Raw genomic sequence first — 21,409 nt, 5'->3', positions numbered from 1 at the left:
TGAGACCGAGCCAACAGCGTAGCAAAAGAGGGAGCAGTGGGCAAAAGCAGAACACCCGCCGCCAAGAGACTCCGCCTGCTACTGACCGCCGCCATCTGGGACCGAGCACCCCAAAGGCAGCTTCAAGGAGTTCCCTGGCATGGCACTTCTTCAAACAATGTGCTGACGACAAGACCCGAGTGGTTTGCACGCTGTGCCATCAGAGCCTGAAGCGAGGCATTAACGTTCTGAACCTGAGCACAACCTGCATGACCAGGCACCTGCATGCAAAGCATGAACTGCAGTGGAGTAAACACCTTAAAACCAAGGAAGTCACTCAGGCTCCCCCTGCTACCTCTTCTGCTGCTGCCGCCTCGGCCTATTCTGCTGCTGCCGCCTCAGCCTCTTCCTCCGCCTCTGGAGGAACGTTGGCACCTGCCGCCCAGCAAACAGGGGATGTACCACCACCACCACCACCACCACCTCCGTCACCAAGCGTCTCAACCATGTCACACGCCAGCGTTCAGCTCTCCATCTCACAAACATTTGATAGAAAGCGTAAATTCCCACCTAGCCACCCTCGATCCCTGGCCCTGAATGCCAGCATTTCTAAACTACTGGCCTATGAAATGCTGTCATTTAGGCTGGTGGACACAGACAGCTTCAAACAGCTCATGTCGCTTGCTGTCCCACAGTATGTTGTTCCCAGCCGGCACTACTTCTCCAAGAGAGCCGTGCCTTCCCTGCACAACCAAGTATCCGATAAAATCAAGTGTGCACTGCGCAACGCCATCTGTAGCAAGGTCCACCTAACCACAGATACGTGGACCAGTAAGCACGGCCAGGGACGCTATATCTCCCTAACTGCACACTGGGTAAATGTAGTGGCAGCTGGGCCCCAGGCGGAGAGCTGTTTGGCGCACGTCCTTCCGCCGCCAAGGATCGCAGGGCAACATTCTTTGCCTCCTGTTGCCACCTCCTCCTTCTCGGCTTCCTCCTCCTCTTCTTCCACCTGCTCATCCAGTCAGCCACACACCTTCACCACCAACTTCAGCACAGCCCGGGGTAAACGTCAGCAGGCCATTCTGAAACTCATATGTTTGGGGGACAGGCCCCACACCGCACAGGAGTTGTGGCGGGGTATAGAACAACAGACCGACGAGTGGTTGCTGCCGGTGAGCCTCAAGCCCGGCCTGGTGGTGTGTGATAATGGGCGAAATCTCGTTGCAGCTCTGGGACTAGCCAATTTGACGCACATCCCTTGCTTGGCGCATGTGCTGAATTTGGTGGTGCAGAAGTTCATTCACAACTACCCCGACATGTCAGAGCTGCTGCATAAAGTGCGGGCCGTCTGTTCGCGCTTCCGGCGTTCACATCCTGCTGCTGCTCGCCTGTCTGCGCTACAGCGTAACTTCGGCCTTCCCGCTCACCGCCTCATATGCGACGTGCCCACCAGGTGGAACTCCACCTTGCACATGCTGGACAGACTGTGCGAGCAGCAGCAGGCCATAGTGGAGTTTCAGCTGCAGCACGCACGGGTCAGTCGCACTACAGAACAGCACCACTTCACCACCAATGACTGGGCCTCCATGCGAGACCTGTGTGCCCTGTTGCGCTGTTTCGAGTACTCCACCAACATGGCCAGTGGCGATGACACCGTTATCAGCGTTACAATACCACTTCTATGTCTCCTTGAGAAAACACTTAGGGCGATGATGGAAGAGGAGGTGGCCCAGGAGGAGGAGGAGGAGGAGGAGGAGGAAGAGGGGTCATTTTTAGCACTTTCAGGCCAGTCTCTTCGAAGTGACTCAGAGGGAGGTTTTTGGCAACAGCAGAGGCCAGGTACAAATGTGGCCAGCCAGGGCCCACTACTGGAGGACGAGGAGGACGAGGATGAGGAGGAGGTGGAGGAGGATGAGGATGAAGCATGGTCACAGCGGGGTGGCACCCAACGCAGCTCGGGTCCATCACTGGTGCGTGGCTGGGGGGAAAGGCAGGACGATGACGATACGCCTCCCACAGAGGACAGCTTGTCCTTACCCCTGGGCAGCCTGGCACACATGAGCGACTACATGCTGCAGTGCCTGCGCAACGACAGCAGAGTTGCCCACATTTTAACCTGTGCGGACTACTGGGTTGCCACCCTGCTGGATCCACGCTACAAAGACAATGTGCCCACCTTACTTCCTGCACTGGAGCGTGATAGGAAGATGCGCGAGTACAAGCGCACGTTGGTAGACGCGCTACTGAGAGCATTCCCAAATGTCACAGGGGAACAAGTGGAAGCCCAAGGCCAAGGCAGAGGAGGAGCAAGAGGTCGCCAAGGCAGCTGTGTCACGGCCAGCTCCTCTGAGGGCAGGGTTAGCATGGCAGAGATGTGGAAAACTTTTGTCAACACGCCACAGCTAACTGCACCACCACCTGATACGCAACGTGTTAGCAGGAGGCAACATTTCACTAACATGGTGGAACAGTACGTGTGCACACCCCTCCACGTACTGACTGATGGTTCGGCCCCATTCAACTTCTGGGTCTCTAAATTGTCCACGTGGCCAGAGCTAGCCTTTTATGCCTTGGAGGTGCTGGCCTGCCCGGCAGCCAGCGTTTTGTCTGAACGTGTATTCAGCACGGCAGGGGGCGTCATTACAGACAAACGCAGCCGCCTGTCTACAGCCAATGTGGACAAGCTGACGTTCATAAAAATGAACCAGGCATGGATCCCACAGGACCTGTCCGTCCCTTGTCCAGATTAGACATTAACTACCTCCCCATAACCATATATTATTGGACTCCAGGGCACTTCCTCATTCAATCCTATTTTTATTTTCATTTTACCATTATATTGCGATGCTACCCAAAGTTGAATGAACCTCTCCTCTGCCTGTGTGCTAGGCCTAAATATATGCCAATGGACTGTTGCAGTGGTGGCTGACATGAAGCCTGATTCTCTGCTATGACATGCAGACTAATTCTCTGCTGACATGAAGCCAGATTGTCTGTTACGGGACCTCTCTCCTCTGCCTGGGTGCTGGGCCTAAATTTATGCCAATGGACTGTTGCAGTGGTGGCTGACGTGAAGCCTGATTCTCTGCTATGACATGCAGACTGATTCTCTGCTGTCATGAAGCCAGATTGTCTGTTACGGGACCTCTCTGCTCTGCCTGTGTGCTAGGCCTAAATATATGCCAATGGACTGTTGCAGTGGTGGGTGACGTGAAGCCTGATTCTCTGCTATGACATGCAGACTAATTCTCTGCTGACATGAAGACAGATTCTCTGTTACGGGACCTCCCTCCTCTGCCTGGGTGCTGGGCCTAAATATATGCCAATGGACTGTTGCAGTGGTGGCTGACGTGAAGCCTCATTCTCTGCTGTGACATGCAGACTGATTCTCTGCTGACATGAAGCCAGATCGTCTGTTACGGGACCTCTCTGCTCTGCCTGTGTGCTAGGCCTAAATATATGCCAATGGACTGTTGCAGTGGTGGGTGACGTGAAGCCTGATTCTCTGCTATGACATGCAGACTGATTCTCTGCTGACATGAAGCCAGATTCTCTGTTACGGGACCTCTCTCCTCTGCCTGTGTGTGTGCTGGGCCTAAATATATGCCAATGGACTGTTGCAGTGGTGGCTGACGTGAAGCCTCATTCTCTGCTATGACATGCAGACTAATTCTCTGCTGACATGAAGACAGATTCTCTGTTACGGGACCTCCCTCCTCTGCCTGGGTGCTGGGCCTAAATATATGCCAATGGACTGTTGCAGTGGTGGGTGACGTGAAGCCTCATTCTCTGCTATGACATGCAGACTAATTCTCTGCTGACATGAAGCCAGATTGTCTGTTACGGGACCTCTCTCCTCTGCCTGTGTGTGTGCTGGGCCTAAATATATGCCAATGGACTGTTGCAGTGGTGGCTGACGTGAAGCCTCATTCTCTGCTATGACATGCAGACTAATTCTCTGCTGACATGAAGACAGATTCTCTGTTACGGGACCTCCCTCCTCTGCCTGGGTGCTGGGCCTGAATATATGCCAATGGACTGTTGCAGTGGTGGGTGACGTGAAGCCTGATTCTCTGCTATGACATGCAGACTAATTCTCTGCTGACATGAAGCCAGATTGTCTGTTACGGGACCTCTCTCCTCTGCCTGTGTGTGTGCTGGGCCTAAATATATGCCAATGGACTGTTGCAGTGGTGGCTGACGTGAAGCCTCATTCTCTGCTATGACATGCAGACTAATTCTCTGCTGACATGAAGCCAGATTGTCTGTTACGGGACCTCTCTCCTCTGCCTGTGTGTGTGCTGGGCCTAAATATATGCCAATGGACTGTTGCAGTGGTGGCTGACGTGAAGCCTCATTCTCTGCTATGACATGCAGACTAATTCTCTGCTGACATGAAGACAGATTCTCTGTTACGGGACCTCCCTCCTCTGCCTGGGTGCTGGGCCTAAATATATGCCAATGGACTGTTGCAGTGGTGGGTGACGTGAAGCCTCATTCTCTGCTATGACATGCAGACTAATTCTCTGCTGACATGAAGCCAGATTGTCTGTTACGGGACCTCTCTCCTCTGCCTGTGTGTGTGCTGGGCCTAAATATATGCCAATGGACTGTTGCAGTGGTGGCTGACGTGAAGCCTCATTCTCTGCTATGACATGCAGACTAATTCTCTGCTGACATGAAGACAGATTCTCTGTTACGGGACCTCCCTCCTCTGCCTGGGTGCTGGGCCTGAATATATGCCAATGGACTGTTGCAGTGGTGGGTGACGTGAAGCCTGATTCTCTGCTATGACATGCAGACTAATTCTCTGCTGACATGAAGCCAGATTGTCTGTTACGGGACCTCTCTCCTCTGCCTGTGTGTGTGCTGGGCCTAAATATATGCCAATGGACTGTTGCAGTGGTGGCTGACGTGAAGCCTCATTCTCTGCTATGACATGCAGACTAATTCTCTGCTGACATGAAGCCAGATTGTCTGTTACGGGACCTCTCTCCTCTGCCTGTGTGTGTGCTGGGCCTAAATATATGCCAATGGACTGTTGCAGTGGTGGCTGACGTGAAGCCTCATTCTCTGCTATGACATGCAGACTAATTCTCTGCTGACATGAAGACAGATTCTCTGTTACGGGACCTCCCTCCTCTGCCTGGGTGCTGGGCCTGAATATATGCCAATGGACTGTTGCAGTGGTGGGTGACGTGAAGCCTGATTCTCTGCTATGACATGCAGACTAATTCTCTGCTGACATGAAGCCAGATTGTCTGTTACGGGACCTCTCTCCTCTGCCTGTGTGTGTGCTGGGCCTAAATATATGCCAATGGACTGTTGCAGTGGTGGCTGACGTGAAGCCTCATTCTCTGCTATGACATGCAGACTAATTCTCTGCTGACATGAAGCCAGATTGTCTGTTACGGGACCTCTCTCCTCTGCCTGTGTGTGTGCTGGGCCTAAATATATGCCAATGGACTGTTGCAGTGGTGGCTGACGTGAAGCCTCATTCTCTGCTATGACATGCAGACTAATTCTCTGCTGACATGAAGACAGATTCTCTGTTACGGGACCTCCCTCCTCTGCCTGGGTGCTGGGCCTAAATATATGCCAATGGACTGTTGCAGTGGTGGGTGACGTGAAGCCTCATTCTCTGCTATGACATGCAGACTAATTCTCTGCTGACATGAAGCCAGATTGTCTGTTACGGGACCTCTCTCCTCTGCCTGTGTGTGTGCTGGGCCTAAATATATGCCAATGGACTGTTGCAGTGGTGGCTGACGTGAAGCCTCATTCTCTGCTATGACATGCAGACTAATTCTCTGCTGACATGAAGACAGATTCTCTGTTACGGGACCTCCCTCCTCTGCCTGGGTGCTGGGCCTGAATATATGCCAATGGACTGTTGCAGTGGTGGGTGACGTGAAGCCTGATTCTCTGCTATGACATGCAGACTAATTCTCTGCTGACATGAAGCCAGATTGTCTGTTACGGGACCTCTCTCCTCTGCCTGTGTGTGTGCTGGGCCTAAATATATGCCAATGGACTGTTGCAGTGGTGGCTGACGTGAAGCCTCATTCTCTGCTATGACATGCAGACTAATTCTCTGCTGACATGAAGCCAGATTGTCTGTTACGGGACCTCTCTCCTCTGCCTGTGTGTGTGCTGGGCCTAAATATATGCCAATGGACTGTTGCAGTGGTGGCTGACGTGAAGCCTCATTCTCTGCTATGACATGCAGACTAATTCTCTGCTGACATGAAGACAGATTCTCTGTTACGGGACCTCCCTCCTCTGCCTGGGTGCTGGGCCTAAATATATGCCAATGGACTGTTGCAGTGGTGGCTGACGTGAAGCCTCATTCTCTGCTATGACATGCAGACTGATTCTCTGCTGACATGAAGCCAGATCGTCTGTTACGGGACCTCTCTGCTCTGCCTGTGTGCTAGGCCTAAATATATGCCAATGGACTGTTGCAGTGGTGGGTGACGTGAAGCCTCATTCTCTGCTATGACATGCAGACTGATTCTCTGCTGTCATGAAGACAGATTCTCTGTTACGGGACCTCCCTCCTCTGCCTGGGTGCTGGGCCTAAATATATGCCAATGGACTGTTGCAGTGGTGGCTGACGTGAAGCCTCATTCTCTGCTATGACATGCAGACTAATTCTCTGCTGACATGAAGACAGATTCTCTGTTACGGGACCTCTCTCCTCTGCCTGGGTGCCGGGGCCTAAATATCTGAGAATGGACTGTTCCAGTGGTGGGTGACGGGAAGCCAGATTCTCTGCTATGGAACCTCTCTCCAATTGATTTTGGTTAATTTTTATTTATTTAATTTTTATTTTAATTCATTTCCCTATCCACATTTGTTTGCAGGGGATTTACCTACATGTTGCTGCCTTTTGCAGCCCTCTAGCTCTTTCCTGGGCTGTTTTACAGCCTTTTTAGTGCCGAAAAGTTCGGGTCCCCATTGACTTCAATGGGGTTCGGGTTCGGGACGAAGTTCGGATCGGGTTCGGATCCCGAACCCGAACATTTCCGGGATGTTCGGCCGAACTTCTCGAACCCGAACATCCAGGTGTTCGCTCAACTCTAGTCTTAATCCAAACTATGCTGGCATAAAATGCAGTACATTTGTTAGGCTTCAACCCAAATTTTATCAAGGTCCTGGACATTGCTGTACCTAACATAAAACAAACACTCATCTGCTCCCTTCTGCTTTGTTACAGGGGCATATCGCTAGTGGGTCATGCGCCTCTTGGTAACTTAACTTTTTTTCAAGCATGGTATTTAAAGTTTCATCAAAAAGGGTTTTTCCAAGATTCAGATATTGATGACCTATCCTCAGGATAGGTCATCAATATCTAGTGGTGGTACTACATTCCAGATCCCCAACGATCAGCAGTTTGAGGAGGCTATGGGACTGTGCCCTCGTCTCTCCTTACCAAACACAGCATCATCCATTGGATAGCAGCTGCGCTTGGTATTCCAACCCAGCCCCATTCACTTTAAATGGATTTAGCTGCAACTAGACCACTGATGAAGGTGATGTCACTGGCTTAAGAAGAAGCTGCAGTGCTCACCGGAGCCCACACCTCTTCAAACTGCTGATGGGCAAGGGTGACAGATATCAGACCCAGACAGATCTGATATTAATTACCTATGCTGAGGAAAGGTCATCAAAATCTCAGACAACCCCTTAAAGTATCTAGGTATTGCCCTGCCACAACCTCCGTTCACAATAGCCACCATAGAATGGCATTTCCTTCTTCGTACTTTATCTTGGTGAATGGATATTGTAGCTTAAGCTGTTTTTCAACAGCTCAATTACGCTTTTTCCTCCCCCACATTCATTATTAAAACTACACCTTTATTCCAAACGCTGCTCCTCCACAATAGGGTTTTGTGAATATATGGTGAATGGATATGACTATCCCTGCCCAGTGTAGAGTCTTCTTGCCCCTCTCTGTAATTGATTTGCTTATCAATAGATTGGAAAAGGATTTTGAAGTGAAAGAAGCTATATACTGACTGACAGAGGTCAAAGTCTAAGTAGGAAAATGCTAATCTTTATGTAGAATCATGCATTTTCAGATCACAAAAAAAGCTTCATGGTAGTAAATAAGTAAATAATGAGTTTTTTGTCCTGACTCAATGGCACTCTTGTCCATGGGCCGTGTATGGTTTTGAATAGAGTTAAGTTGCAATACCAGACAGAGCCCATGGATAAGGGTGACACTGTATCTGGGGGGAAAAAAAAAAACCTGTTCTAATCTCATATACGACTGACATCTCATTGGATAGAAGTCTCCAGTAGTGACACTCATGCCATGAGCACTGTTGGACCTGGCAGCTGAAGAAATCAAATGGCCACATGTCAACATCCAAGTAAAATTTCTACAACTACATACACAATTACATGGAGATGTTCAGTGGGTGGCCTGGGAAGGAACTTTAAATATTAAAGGGGATGTGCAGCCAGTAATATTGATAACATATTCTGACATATCTGGTTAGTGGGGTTTCGACTCCCAATACCCCTGTCAATCAGCCTCTTCAAGATTACACTCTGCATCATCTTGGAAGTCTCGGTGGTGCAGTATAAGTACAAGCACTTGTAATTACATTGCATGGCCGCAAGCGAGAAGACGCACAGTATAATGTTGTAGGGGAAGTAGCTCTCATACGAGTGCTGCCTCCTCTTCTAACAGCTGATCGGTGGGGGGGTGCCAGGAGTTGGACCCCCACCAATCGGATATTAATTACCTATCCTGAGGATAGGTCATCAATATTACTGGCGGCACAACCGCTTTAAGACACTTTTAAATATATAGTAAACTGTATAACAATATAATATAATTTGTATAATAAATGTATATATTTGGAAAATTGTAAGGGACTTATACCTAATGCTATATGCTCCTTTTTTTTACATTTAGCTATAATTAGTTAATAGCTCAGTAAGATTTAATGATTTGAAAATTACATAAAAATTAATTGAAATATTTCAAGAATTATAGCTGTAATATTTTTTTAATTTTATTGAATAATTAATGAAGATGGATGATTTTGTCCAGTTTTACACCATTTCTAGTGCTTATGTGTTGAATATTTTGGGTTACTTAGCAGTTATTATGAAAAAAAATAGATAAAGGGGAATAATATAATCACAAATCTTCACTTTACTGTCAAATTAAATGGAAGATGGTTAAATCTAATTTAGACCCATGGGAAAAAATGCAATTGATTATACTGGCCGCTTTCCAAGTTCTTCTTTTTCCTAATATAGGGTACTCCTCAATAGCAACACTCTCTCTCGTACCTTTCTTTTCTGACACAGTTTAATGACTTATGTAGCCATTAAGAACAAAGCAATTCATATAATAAAATTGTGTGTTTCATTTGGCTTAATTCCATATTAATGACAGCAATTATACTTGGGCATGACAGACATCTCTCTCTTGTTCACACTTATAAAAAGTTATTTCGAAATGTTTTGTTGGGAGATGTTACAATGGAACTGAAAAAAATTATTAATTGTTTTAATCAGTCATTTTCTTGATCATTTTACCCCTGACAAATCTACCCCTAATGAGGATCCCCTTAAAGTACTCCATTCCTATAGCAAAGGTGGCATCTCTAGCTGTAGCTTTCATGGTGTCACCGCCAGATCTCTGAGAAGCTCTGACAGACGTTCTTCAGTACCTCTTGCTTGAGGTTCTTTTGTTTTGGTTTCGTTTTGTCATCTCGTTTCCCTCTCTCAGCTGTCATCTAGCTGCACTGATTGCATCCCTTTATATCCCCTCCCATACTGCATCACTTTGCGGTTTATACAACTTCCTGGATTGTGCTCACTGCTAGATGCTGCAACTGCTGGTTCCTCAGATAAGTCTGTTCCTTTATTTGTGTTTTCCTGTTGGCTTGATCCTAGGTGACCCTGACTCCCTTCGTATTAAGTGTAGGGAGCCGGTGGTCGTGTCCCCTCACTATTATAGGGTTTTCAGGTATCACACAGTCTAGGTACGAGGGCATGCAATTATCTATCATAAAGATCTTTGCATGGGCTGAGCAGTCAGGGAGAGCTCTAGGGCTTCTATAGGGCTCACCCTTATGTTCCTTAGTTTGGGATAAAGTCAGTCGGATCTTTATTTGTGTCTTCTAGTTTTCTTCAACACCATCCGTGACACATGGGGAAGCAACCTTTGAGTTTTGGAAGAAAATTTGCTCTTCTGGTTCTATAAAGCATTTAATAAGTTTAAATTGCTCATTCTAGACAAATGTATTGGGTATATCTTGCGGCAGTCATTCAGATGGAATACAGTACATGAGAAATCCACACACCTGAATAGCCGAAGACATCTGTGTGTAACAAGTCGGATAGACAGTATGATGGGCAGTAATAGTTAGGGCACATGTATATAGTCAGGGACTGGGGTAATAAGAAGAGGCAGGCTGGAAACCTCTGTATGTTACAGGTGACTTTGGCGCTCAGTAAAACTGAAGACTGGGGACACTCAGTTAGAGCTTTGCTAAGAAGACTCTTAACACCCTGTTTTCTAGTACAAAGAAGCACCTTTATCTAATGAAGTCTATTAGTAAAATGCTTAACATTTCTGCCCCTACACAATATTAAAAATAAACGGAAACAACTTAAAGTTTCTGCCATGTTGACATCCAGCATTCCTAATTGCACATTCCCTTGACATCTGCCATTGGAGGAGAGTCCAGAAACAACCATGAAATCCACATGAATGAATTCATACAACTTTTATATAATATGTATAGTCAGCTTTAGATATATTGCTCTTACATTATAGTCATGAATACCAGGAAAACCATAACAGTAGTGCCGGATCTGTCACATAATGAAGACTGACAGATGGAACCTACTGACTTTTAATAGGGTCCAGGGATGTACATAGCAAGAATCGAAATTGAGCCCTCATGCCTAATACATAGGCCCTCTCACTACCCATTCCGGGCCCTTTGCTCCATTACTGTGCTTACTGCTGCATATTATATAGTGTACCATCAGGGACGGACTGGGATTATAAAACAGCCCCGGCACACAAACCCCACAGATGATATTGCATGAAAAAATAATGGTGCACAATGCACACTGAACAGGTGAATTTTGCTTTGTTTGGTCATGCCCCTATGTAAACCAACAATATAAAGTAAATAAAGGTGAAACACAAAAAAAAAATGCCTACACGGTAAAGGACATACATTACCCTCCCCAACAGCCACACATACCATGATGAAGCTCAAAATACCTTCCCAGCAGCATCTTATACCATCGTGCATTGCCAAATTACCCCCTCCCCAAACTTCACTTTTTAAATATAACAATGAAGCACAAAATATCTCCCAAACACTGCCAAATAAATGCCACCATGAAGTACAAAATACCCAGCATTGTTACCCCTTGACAACTCCTTCCCCACTGGCAGCAGCATTGTCCCTACTTAAATGCCTTACCTCTGGTTGAGACTTGCGGGACAGGAGCAGTGAAGGGCAGAACCTTCTGGTAGAAGGTAGAATGGAGTGGGTAAAAGGAGTTGTTACATCACAGGTCATATGTTGCCAATGGTCAGATAGTAAGAGGTACAGTGTGCACATATATATTGTATATACAGCAGTGTAGTGATATGTGAGGTATAAATAATACCTTGTACCTCACATATCAGTACACTGCTGTATATACTACATATCTGTAGCCACCGCATATATTATACATTTATTATATATATATATATATATATATATATATACAGCATCGTACTGGTATGTGATGTATGAGGTATAATAGATGCATTGTGTACAGATATATGTGGTAAGTTATGCATTATGGTCACTTTTTGAGGTACATGGGATATTAAGGGTTGTAGCTGTCTACAGTACTATATATCAGTGAGATATAAGTTACTCAGTTATAATCTATAATGTGGTACTTTTGAGGTATGATAATCAATGAGGCATAAAGGAATGGGGGTGGAAAAATGAAGAGAAAAGGGGGGGACCTCCTTTTACCCACTCCATTATTGACTCAATGGAGAGCTTATATTGCTGTTCTTCTCCATGCTGTTGGGGGTTGAAGGACCTGTGAGGATGTCATCACATGTCCTGGCAGATACACATCCTTCTAACCTGGGAATTACACTATTCTCTGTGCAATTCCTGTACTAGATGGCACAGGACCTGTGATGTCAGCATCACAGGTCCTTCAGCTTTCTGTACTGATGACAGGGAATCTGGACTGGAGCTAGACAGGAGCCTGTATTGAATGTAATTAGGGGATGGGGCCTTTCCTCCACAGCAGGCCCTACTTACCCATGGGTCCCATAGTAGCTGCATGGTCTGCCTCCATCAGATGTACGCCACTTATGTCGTCCATATAGCAGATCCTGTGCTGTTCTACCAGTTCTGATGGAAATGCCTTTGGAGTCTAGAAATAGAGCCCTAGACAGTAGTGGGAATACAGCCTAAGACAACCCCTTTAACATACATACCCGAGCTCTCCACATGTATTATAGAAGATCAACATCAGCTTAAAGGTGTTATAGAAAAAATAACAAAAAAGGGGCCAGAATTAGTTAAAAAAAAAAAAAAAACATTATTCAACTTACCCAACCTCCGCCATCTCCACTGCAAGTTTTTCAAACAGAATTTTTCTTTTTTCTGGACAACTTATCCCAAAATCACGGACAGCAAACATTTTTTTACTGACAAATTGGAAAGCCATAATTAATATTAAAGATTATAAGTAGAGATAAGCGAATTTCTCAAAAATTTTATTCGGTCGGTTCGCCAAATTGTCCAAAAATATTTGATTTGATCAAAATTTATTTGCGCCAATTCACATTACAAAACAGGTATTTCCTGACTACAGAGAGCCTGTATAGTGGTGTAGAACACTGTGCCTTGCAGAAACACGCATAGAGAGTCTGCTGTGGTAATGAAACAATACTGTGAGTCAGTATGACACGCAGATGACAGGCGTTACTCTTAGAATCACTGCACATTTTAAGGATAACTGTCACATTTAGACCCTAATTTCAATTTTCATATATGTAGTTACTAATAACATGATATTCCAGAATCAGTTACTATTAGACTGACTTATCCCATATTTAATAAGATTCAGCCCTTAGCAACCAGTCTGCATAAAACTGCAATTTCACTATTCAGTTAAGATGGCCACCACTGCGATCACCCTGAGGCTAATCCCGCCTGCCCTCACTAGCCAGTAACAATAGCCCCCCAAAAGTGTCAGTAACCAGAGCCCTCCTCCCTAAAGGGTTAATCTCCTGCAGCACAAAGGGGTCATCTTACCACATGTTGCTTTCATTTATACACTGAGCAGATGGCAGATCTCCCTTCCCTGGTCTGCGCTGCTTCGACTCTGCATTCTACAGCTCTGCTGAGTGAGGGAGCGTCTGCCAAGCGCAGGGACAGGGATAAGTGCACACAGCCCAGGCACTGTTATCAGCTGCTGGGGAGGACCAGACTTTAATCATTTACTTACAGTCCCTGGCTGTCAGTAATGTGACCTTGCACGCAGCCTACTTCTGCGTCCTCGGTCCTTCAACAGATAGACAGACCATGCCTAGCAACCCTATTTTAAGCACAGGTAAAAGTAGGCAGTACAGGGAACAAAAATGTGGAATTAAGGGGTAATTGAATACATAGTGAAAAGTTGAAATAGGGCCACCAAGGTGATATTAATCACCACAATCCAATACCCTAAAAATAAAATTACGACAGTTATCCTTTAAATTATTTGGGCAGTTATGGGGCAAAAACTGACCAAATAACTCAAGTGTGAACTCAGCCTTACAGGTCAATATTAGCACCAGGTATAAAGACCGTTAAGGGGCCCAAGATCCTACTATAGGATGAAAGAGCGCATTCTTTTAACACCGTCGTGTCGCGGCCATGGTCATGGTCGTGACTCCTGAACCGCATGCGGTTGTCAGCGGTTTTGGTTTGGTTGTCAATCACAGGTGAGGGCTGTGCTATTTGCCTCACCTGTGGTTGCCGCTGGCAACAGTGTGTATGTGGCAGCATAGCAGTCTGAGTTGTGTCATGGCAGCTTGCTATGTTGTGCATGCGGTTGCGTGTGATATGTGTGCACTTGGTATTATGTATTGTGTGCACTTCCCCTTTTAGTGGTGTTTTCCCTTCCCTGGTGGTGGAAGGGTTAACTCCCTTTCTGTGAGTGTGAGACACTGTCTGTGTGTCTGTGTGGGTGTGGCCTCTTAGGCCTATAAAGCCTCAGTGTTTGGCATGTGTCAGTGGGGTTGCTTCAGCCATGCTTAGCTGGAGCAGCCTCCTGTGTATATCATCTGCCAGTGGGGGCCACCCTTGTGGTCATAGGTTTATCTGTAAAGTTTATGTCTTGATGTTCAGTTGATGTTTTCCTTTGTCTCTTTTTATTGCAACTACGGATGTCCTGGTTACCTGTGTGTTATGTGTGCTGTGTCCTCTAGTTGTTCTGTGGACATTAGTAGTGCATGCATGGGTTCCAGTCAGCATGGCTGTGACAGGTACGTGTGGAACTAGTAGTTCGCCTGTCATATCTGTATGTTGTATGTGTTTCCCCATTCCTTGTAGCTTGGCCAGTGAGACCCCTGTTCCTCCGTGTCCAGAAGGAACAGGCCGTCTTACCTTGACTCCTAGTTCAGGGACCGGTCGGAGGGTGAGTTAGGGATCCGAGGTTCCTGAGCATGGGCCCTCCTACCTTCAAGGTCGGCCCATGCAGCTAGGAGTTAGGGTCAGGTTAGGGACGCTTTAGGAGGTGACCTGCTCCCTAATCCTGTCCTGGCCGAGCAGCCTAACATCTTCTGGCATCGCACGGCTGAGGATTTTCCCCATCCTCAGCCGTGACACGTCGTCAGCTGATCCATCAGAACAATAACCCCCAAAAAACGGATCCTGTCTGTTGAGCATCCACCTTCACTTAGTCAGCATTTGGTCAGTAATCCATCAGTATTGCTAAGGTGAACAAAATACAGGAGTGTATCCAAAACAGAGATGACACGTGAATGGAATACTTGTATGTCTTCTGTGTTTTGTACTCACCCCTGCTTTTGGCTACCAAATCATAAGCCAATTCTGATGCTAAATAGGGACCATGTCATCCTTACAGCTGCTACATAGACAGGCTCCGTTGTGCATCTCATTTTTCCTTCCTTCTGACAGATCAGAAGAAGAGTCATATAAATGATGATGTCAACCAGGCCAAAAACTGAAAATAATGGCCCAGTCATGAAGTGTTGAAGTGGCAGCAGCATGAGGAGACCACAGAGTGGCCCAGTGGCATAATGGTGGGGTGGCAGCAGCATGAATAAACTACAGAGAGGCCCAGTTACAGAGTGTTGAGGTTGCAGCAGCATGAGGAGATCACAGAGTGGTGAGCTAGCAGCAGCATGAGGAGACCACAGAGACAGGATCCATTGTGCATCTGACAGATCATAAGAAGGGTCAAATAAATGATGATGTCAACCAGGACAAAAAGGCAAACTAGTGGCCCAGTCATGGAGTGGGGAGGGTGGTAGCAGCATGAGGAGACCACAGAGTGGCCCAGTGACAGAGTGGTGAGGTGACAGCAGAAAGAGACCACAGAGTGTCCCAGTGACAGAGTGGGGAGGAGGCAGCAGCATGAGGAGACCACAGAGTGGCCCAGTGCCAAAATAGTCAGGTGGCAGCAGCATGAGAAGTCCACAGAGTGGTGATGTGGCAGTAGCATGAGGAGACCACAGAGTGGTGAGGTGGCAGTAGCATGAGGAGACCACAGAGTGGCCCAGTGACATAGTGGTGAGCTGACAGCAGCATGAGGAGAACACAGAGGGACCCAGTGACAGAGTGGGAGGTGGCAGCAGCATGAAGAGACCACAGAGTGGCCCACTGACAGAGTGGGGAGGTAAGGGGTGTTACCAGTACTAGCTGAAGATGGTGGCGACAGTAGGAGCACCTGGCAGCAGGTGTGTGCCATCAGGAGGGTGGAAGCATCAGAATAGTAACTGAAGCAGGTAGCCAGATTAAACAGGTCTCTTTTGACAAAGTTTAGGTGTGGCACCATGGATGATCTAGTCTGATGTATCAGGCACTGGTGTGTGTAAATCGTGGCTGATCCACGCCTGATTCATCCTCACAAAGGTAAGTTTCTCCACATGTTAGGTGGACAGGCGAGTTCTCCTTGAAGTAACTATGGCCCCCGCTGCACTAAACACCCGCTCTGATGCCACACTGCTGGTCAGTCAGGAAAGCTTGTCCAGAGAAAACTCGGCCAGTTGCGGCCACAAATGGAGTTTAGCCTGCACAGTAGACCAGGGGATCTTCGATGTGGGGTGGCAGGGTGCACTCCAAGTATGACACAACCTGCTGGTTCAGGTTCTGCTCTATGTCTACCTGCTGCTGCTGGTGAGTAGTTTCTTTATTAGGCGGGTGAAGAAAACTGCTCATCAGCGACTCTAGACTTAAGTTGCTGCTCCTGCCCACCCCCAGCAGCCATGGCAGTAGAAAGTGAGCGTAGAGGGCCCCCCCAGTCAGACGATGGCACACATAGGCAGCGGCCAAATGACTACATAGGATGTCTTGATAGTAGTTCAGTTTGTCCTCCCTCTCAGCAGGTGTAAAAAAGGCCCCCTTTTTGGACCGGTAGCGTCGGTCTAACATGGTGGAGAGCCAGTAGTCATCCCTCTGCCAAATGGTGACAATTTGGCTGTCACCATTCAAGCAAACGAGCATGCATTGGGCCATTTGAGCAAATCACTCGGAGGCAATCGCTACCTCCATCTTCACTACACGCTGCCACATTGTGTCTTGGTCATCTGCCTCGTCTTCCTCATCGCCCTGTAGCTCCTCTGGCTGATCTTGCTCTTCCTGCTGCTTCTATCCTGTCACCTGTATAGAAAAACCACCCATTTCTCTACACATTGCTTGTGATCTAATGTCCTCCTCCTCTAGTCGCCCCATCTTCTGTCACCCGGCCAGACAGATTTAGCAGCATCTGCTCCAGGACATGGCGACTGACAAATAAAGTGGCCTCCTAAAAGGGCCCGAGCAAAGGGCAGATGTCACGCATGAGCTGCCACTGCTGACATTGAAGTTACACAGGGGAGTACCTCTGTCCACCTGTATCATCAAGAAATTGTTTATGGCCTTTTTCTGTTCATATAATCGGTCCAACATATGGAGGGTGGAATTCCAATGGGCGAAAACATTGCATATCAGTCTATGTTGGGGGACACCGTTCTGTGTCTGCAGCTAAAGGAGAGTGTGCTTTGCGGTGTACGAAAGGCTAAAGTGCATGCAAAGTTTCCTGGCCATTTTCAGGATGAACACATGCGCCATGTAGGGCGCATGTGCCAGCCCTCCTTGACCCATCGTCAGCACCATGTTCTTTCAGTTGTCTGTCACCATGATTCCGATTTTGGGTGGTTGAGGAAAAAGGCAGGATTCGATTTTTTGATGAAGCACACGGAGCAGTTCCTCCCCTGTGTGACTCAATTTGCTCAGGAAAACTAGGTGCAGAACAGCGTGACACCGCCGTGCCCTGCACATGTGGTATGCAGGAGAAACACTGTGAATTGTCCCTGCAGTGGAGGCTGAGTACACGGTGGAGGATGAGGAGGCAGAGGCGGACATTGTCGCAGGACCAACGGCGAGAGAACGTGGAGGTGGAAGCGGTGTCACCTGGCCAAGTTGCTGGTGTGGCAGGGCAGGAACCACATTTACCCAGTGGGCCGTAAAGGACATATATTGTCCTTGACCGTAGTTACAGCTCCACACATCGGCGCTGCCCTGTACTTTGGCAGACACCGACAGGCTCAAGGACTGGCCCACCTTCTATTCTACATATGTGTGCAGGGCAGGCACTTAATTTTTCGCAAAGAAATGACGGCTTGGGACTCTCCACCTCGGCTTGGCACAAGCCATCAGTTCTCTGAAAGATGCAGAGTCCACCACTTGGAAAGACAGAAACATAGAATGTGTCGGCAGATAAGAACCATTTGGCCTATCTAGTCTGCCCAATATACTGAATACTATGAATAGTCACTGGCCCTATCTTATATGAAGGATGGCCTTATGCATATCCCATGCATGCTTAAACTCCTTCACTGTATTTGCAGCTACCACTTCTGCAGGAAGGCTATTCCATGCATCCACTACTCTCTCCGTAAAGTAATACTTCCTGATATTACTTTTAAACCTTTGTCCCTCTAATTTAAAACTATGTCCTCTTGTAGCAGTTTTTCTTCTTTTAAATATTCTCTCCTCTTTTACCTTGTTGATTCCCTTTATGTATTTAAAAGTTTCTATCATCTCCCCTCTGTCTCGTCTTTTTTCCAAGCTATACATGTTAAGGTCCTTTAATCTTTCCTGGTAAGTTTTATCCCGCAATCCATGTACCAGTTTAGTAGATCTTCTCTGAACTGTCTCCAAAGTATCAATATCCTTCTGGACATATGGTCTCCAGTACTGAGCACAATACTCCAAATGAGGTCTCACTAGTGCTCTGTAGAGCGGCATGAGCACCTCCCTCTTTCTACTGGCAATTCCTCTCCCTATACACCCAAGCATTCTGCTAGCATTTCCTGCTGCTCTATGACATTGTCTGCCTACCTTTAAGTCTTCTGAAATAATGACCCCTAAATCCCTTTCCTCAGATACTGAGGTTAGGACTGTATCACTGATTTTATATTCTGCTCTTGGGTTTTTACACCCCAGGTGCATTATCTTGCACTTATCAACATTAAATTTTAGTTGCCCGATTTTTTACCATTCCTCTAGTTTTCCTAAATCCTTTTCCATTTGGTGTATCCCTCCAGGAACATCAACCCTGTTACAAATCTTTGTGTCATCAGCAAAAAGACACACCTTACTATCGAGGCCTTCTACAATTTTGCTGATAAAGATATTAAACAATATGGGTCCCAGAACAGATCCCTGAGGTACCCCACTGGTAACAAGACCTTGGTCTGAATATACTCCATTGACTACAACCCTCTGTTGCCTGTCCCTCAGCCACTGCCTAATCCATTCAACAATATGGGAGTCCAAGCCCAAAGACTGCAATTTATTGATAAGCCTTCTATGTGGGACAGTATCAAAAGCCTTACTAAAGTCTAGATAAGCGATGTCTACTGCACCTCCTCCATCTATTATTTTAGTCACCCAATCAAAAAAATGAATAAGATTAGTTTGACATGATCTCCCTGAAGTAAACCCATGCTGTTTTTCATCTTTCAATCCATGGGATTTTAGATGTTCCACAATCCTCTCCTTAAGTATGGTTTCCATTAATTTCCCCACTATTGATGTCAGGCTTACTGGCCTATAGTTGCCCGATTCCTCCCTACTACCTTTCTTGTGAATGGACACAACATTTGCTAATTTCCAATCTTCTGGGACGACTCCTGTTGCCAGTGATTGGTTAAATAAATCTGTTAATGGTTTTGCTAGTTCACCGCTGATCTCTTTTAATAGCTTTGGGTATATCCCATCAGGCCCCTGTGACTTATTTGTATTAATTTTAGACAGCTGACATATAACCTCTTCCTCTGTAAAGACACATGCATCAAAAGATTCATTAGTCTTTTTTCCTAACTGAGGTCCTTTTCCTTCATTTTCCTTTGTAAAAACTGAACAGAAGTATTCCTTGAGGCAGTCAGCTACTTCTTTATCTTCTTCCATTTACCTTCCTTCTTTTGTTTTAATTTGGTAATTCCTTGTTTTAGTTTCCTTTTTTCATTTATGTATCTAAAGAATGCCTTATCGCCTTTTTTCCCTGACTGAGCTAATTTCTCTTCTGCTTGTGCTTTAGAAGCTCTTATAAGTTGTTTGGCCTTTCTGTGCCTAATCTTAAAAATTTGCCTGTCATCCTCGTTTTTTTTTATTTTTTATATATAATTCCTAAATGCTATATTTTAGTTTTTAATGATTTTGGCCACTTCTGCTGAGTACCACAGTGGTCTCTTCCTTTTTTTGCTTTTACTGACAAGCCTAATGCAATTTTCTGTTGCCTTCAATAGTGCCACTTTTAAGTAGTCCCATTTCTCCTGGACTCCAATGAAACTGTTCCAATCTGATAGGGACTCGTATACCACTAATCTAATTTTAGAAAAGTCAGTTTTTCTAAAATCTAAAACTTTTGTTTTTGTGTGGTGTGACTCAGTCACTGTACTTATAGTAAACCACACTGACTGGTGATCACTAGATCCCAAGCTTTCCCCTACAGTAATATCATATACCAAATTCCCATTTGTGATTATTAAATCTAAAATGGCCTCCTTCCGGGTTGGCTCCTCAACTACTTGCTGTAGACATAATCCCAGTAGCGAATTTATTATATCTGTACTCCTGGCAGAACTAGCTATTTTGGTTTTTCAGTTTACATCAGGAAGATTGAAGTCTCCCATAATGATAACTTCCCCCTTCAATGTCATTTTAGCTACTTCCTCAACTAGTAGATCATCTAATTCACTGCAGCACCATCAACTCGGACAGGTGCACATTGAGCTTCTGCGCCGTTGGATGAGTGCATGCATACTGTTGTCTCTTGGCAATCGCTTAAGTGATCAATTGCTTATGGAATGACTGATGAGGAGAAGGTGCAGGAACATCGGGACCAGAAGAGGATGGGAAGGACAGACAGCTCCCTTTTGCTGAGGTGGTGGAGCCTTGATTGCATGAAATTGGGAGCATGCCACTGGGTGATGCAGTGGTTGCTACAGCAGGCTGGACCACCACATCTGAGCCATGGTTCTCCCAAGCCACTTTATGGTGATGCTGCATGTATTGACGCAGGGCCGTGGTGCCAACATTGGCACCCTGGCCACGCTTCACCTTCTGCCCACAAATTCGTCAGCCTACCAAAAAATTACCACATCACCGAGTATGCCATTTTCCCCCAACACTCTGCGCTGACTGCCTGCTACCACTGCCTCTGTGAACCACTGCACCGCTACTTTCCGGGAAGGTAGGCTCCTGTGAAGCAGGTGGTCTACCCCGGTCACATTTGGCTCCCAACCTCCCACTGCTGCCACCCTGCTAAACCCCCCCAAAAAAGTATAACAATCACAATTCACTGCAGAATGGTTAATATGTTGCGCCTATATTTCCTTTTAATACACCCTGTAAATAGCTGTAGCACAATGTAACTTCACTGCAGAACAGCAATAAAGACTTATATTTTTTCCTATTATTCACCCCCCCAAAAAAAAATATAACAATCACAATTCACTCCAAAACGGCTAATAGGACGTACGTATATTTCCTATTAATATACCACGTAAATGGCTATACAATGTAACTACACCGCTGAATGGCTTTTTTTTTTCCCTATTAATACACCCCCCAAAAAAAGTAAAACAATGTAAAATCAATGCAGAACGGTGAATAGGACATATGTATATTTCCTATTAATACAC

Source organism: Bufo gargarizans, chromosome 4 (genome assembly GCF_014858855.1).
Source record: "Bufo gargarizans isolate SCDJY-AF-19 chromosome 4, ASM1485885v1, whole genome shotgun sequence".
Lineage (NCBI taxonomy): Eukaryota > Metazoa > Chordata > Amphibia > Anura > Bufonidae > Bufo > Bufo gargarizans.
This window is presented reverse-complemented; position numbering follows the sequence as displayed.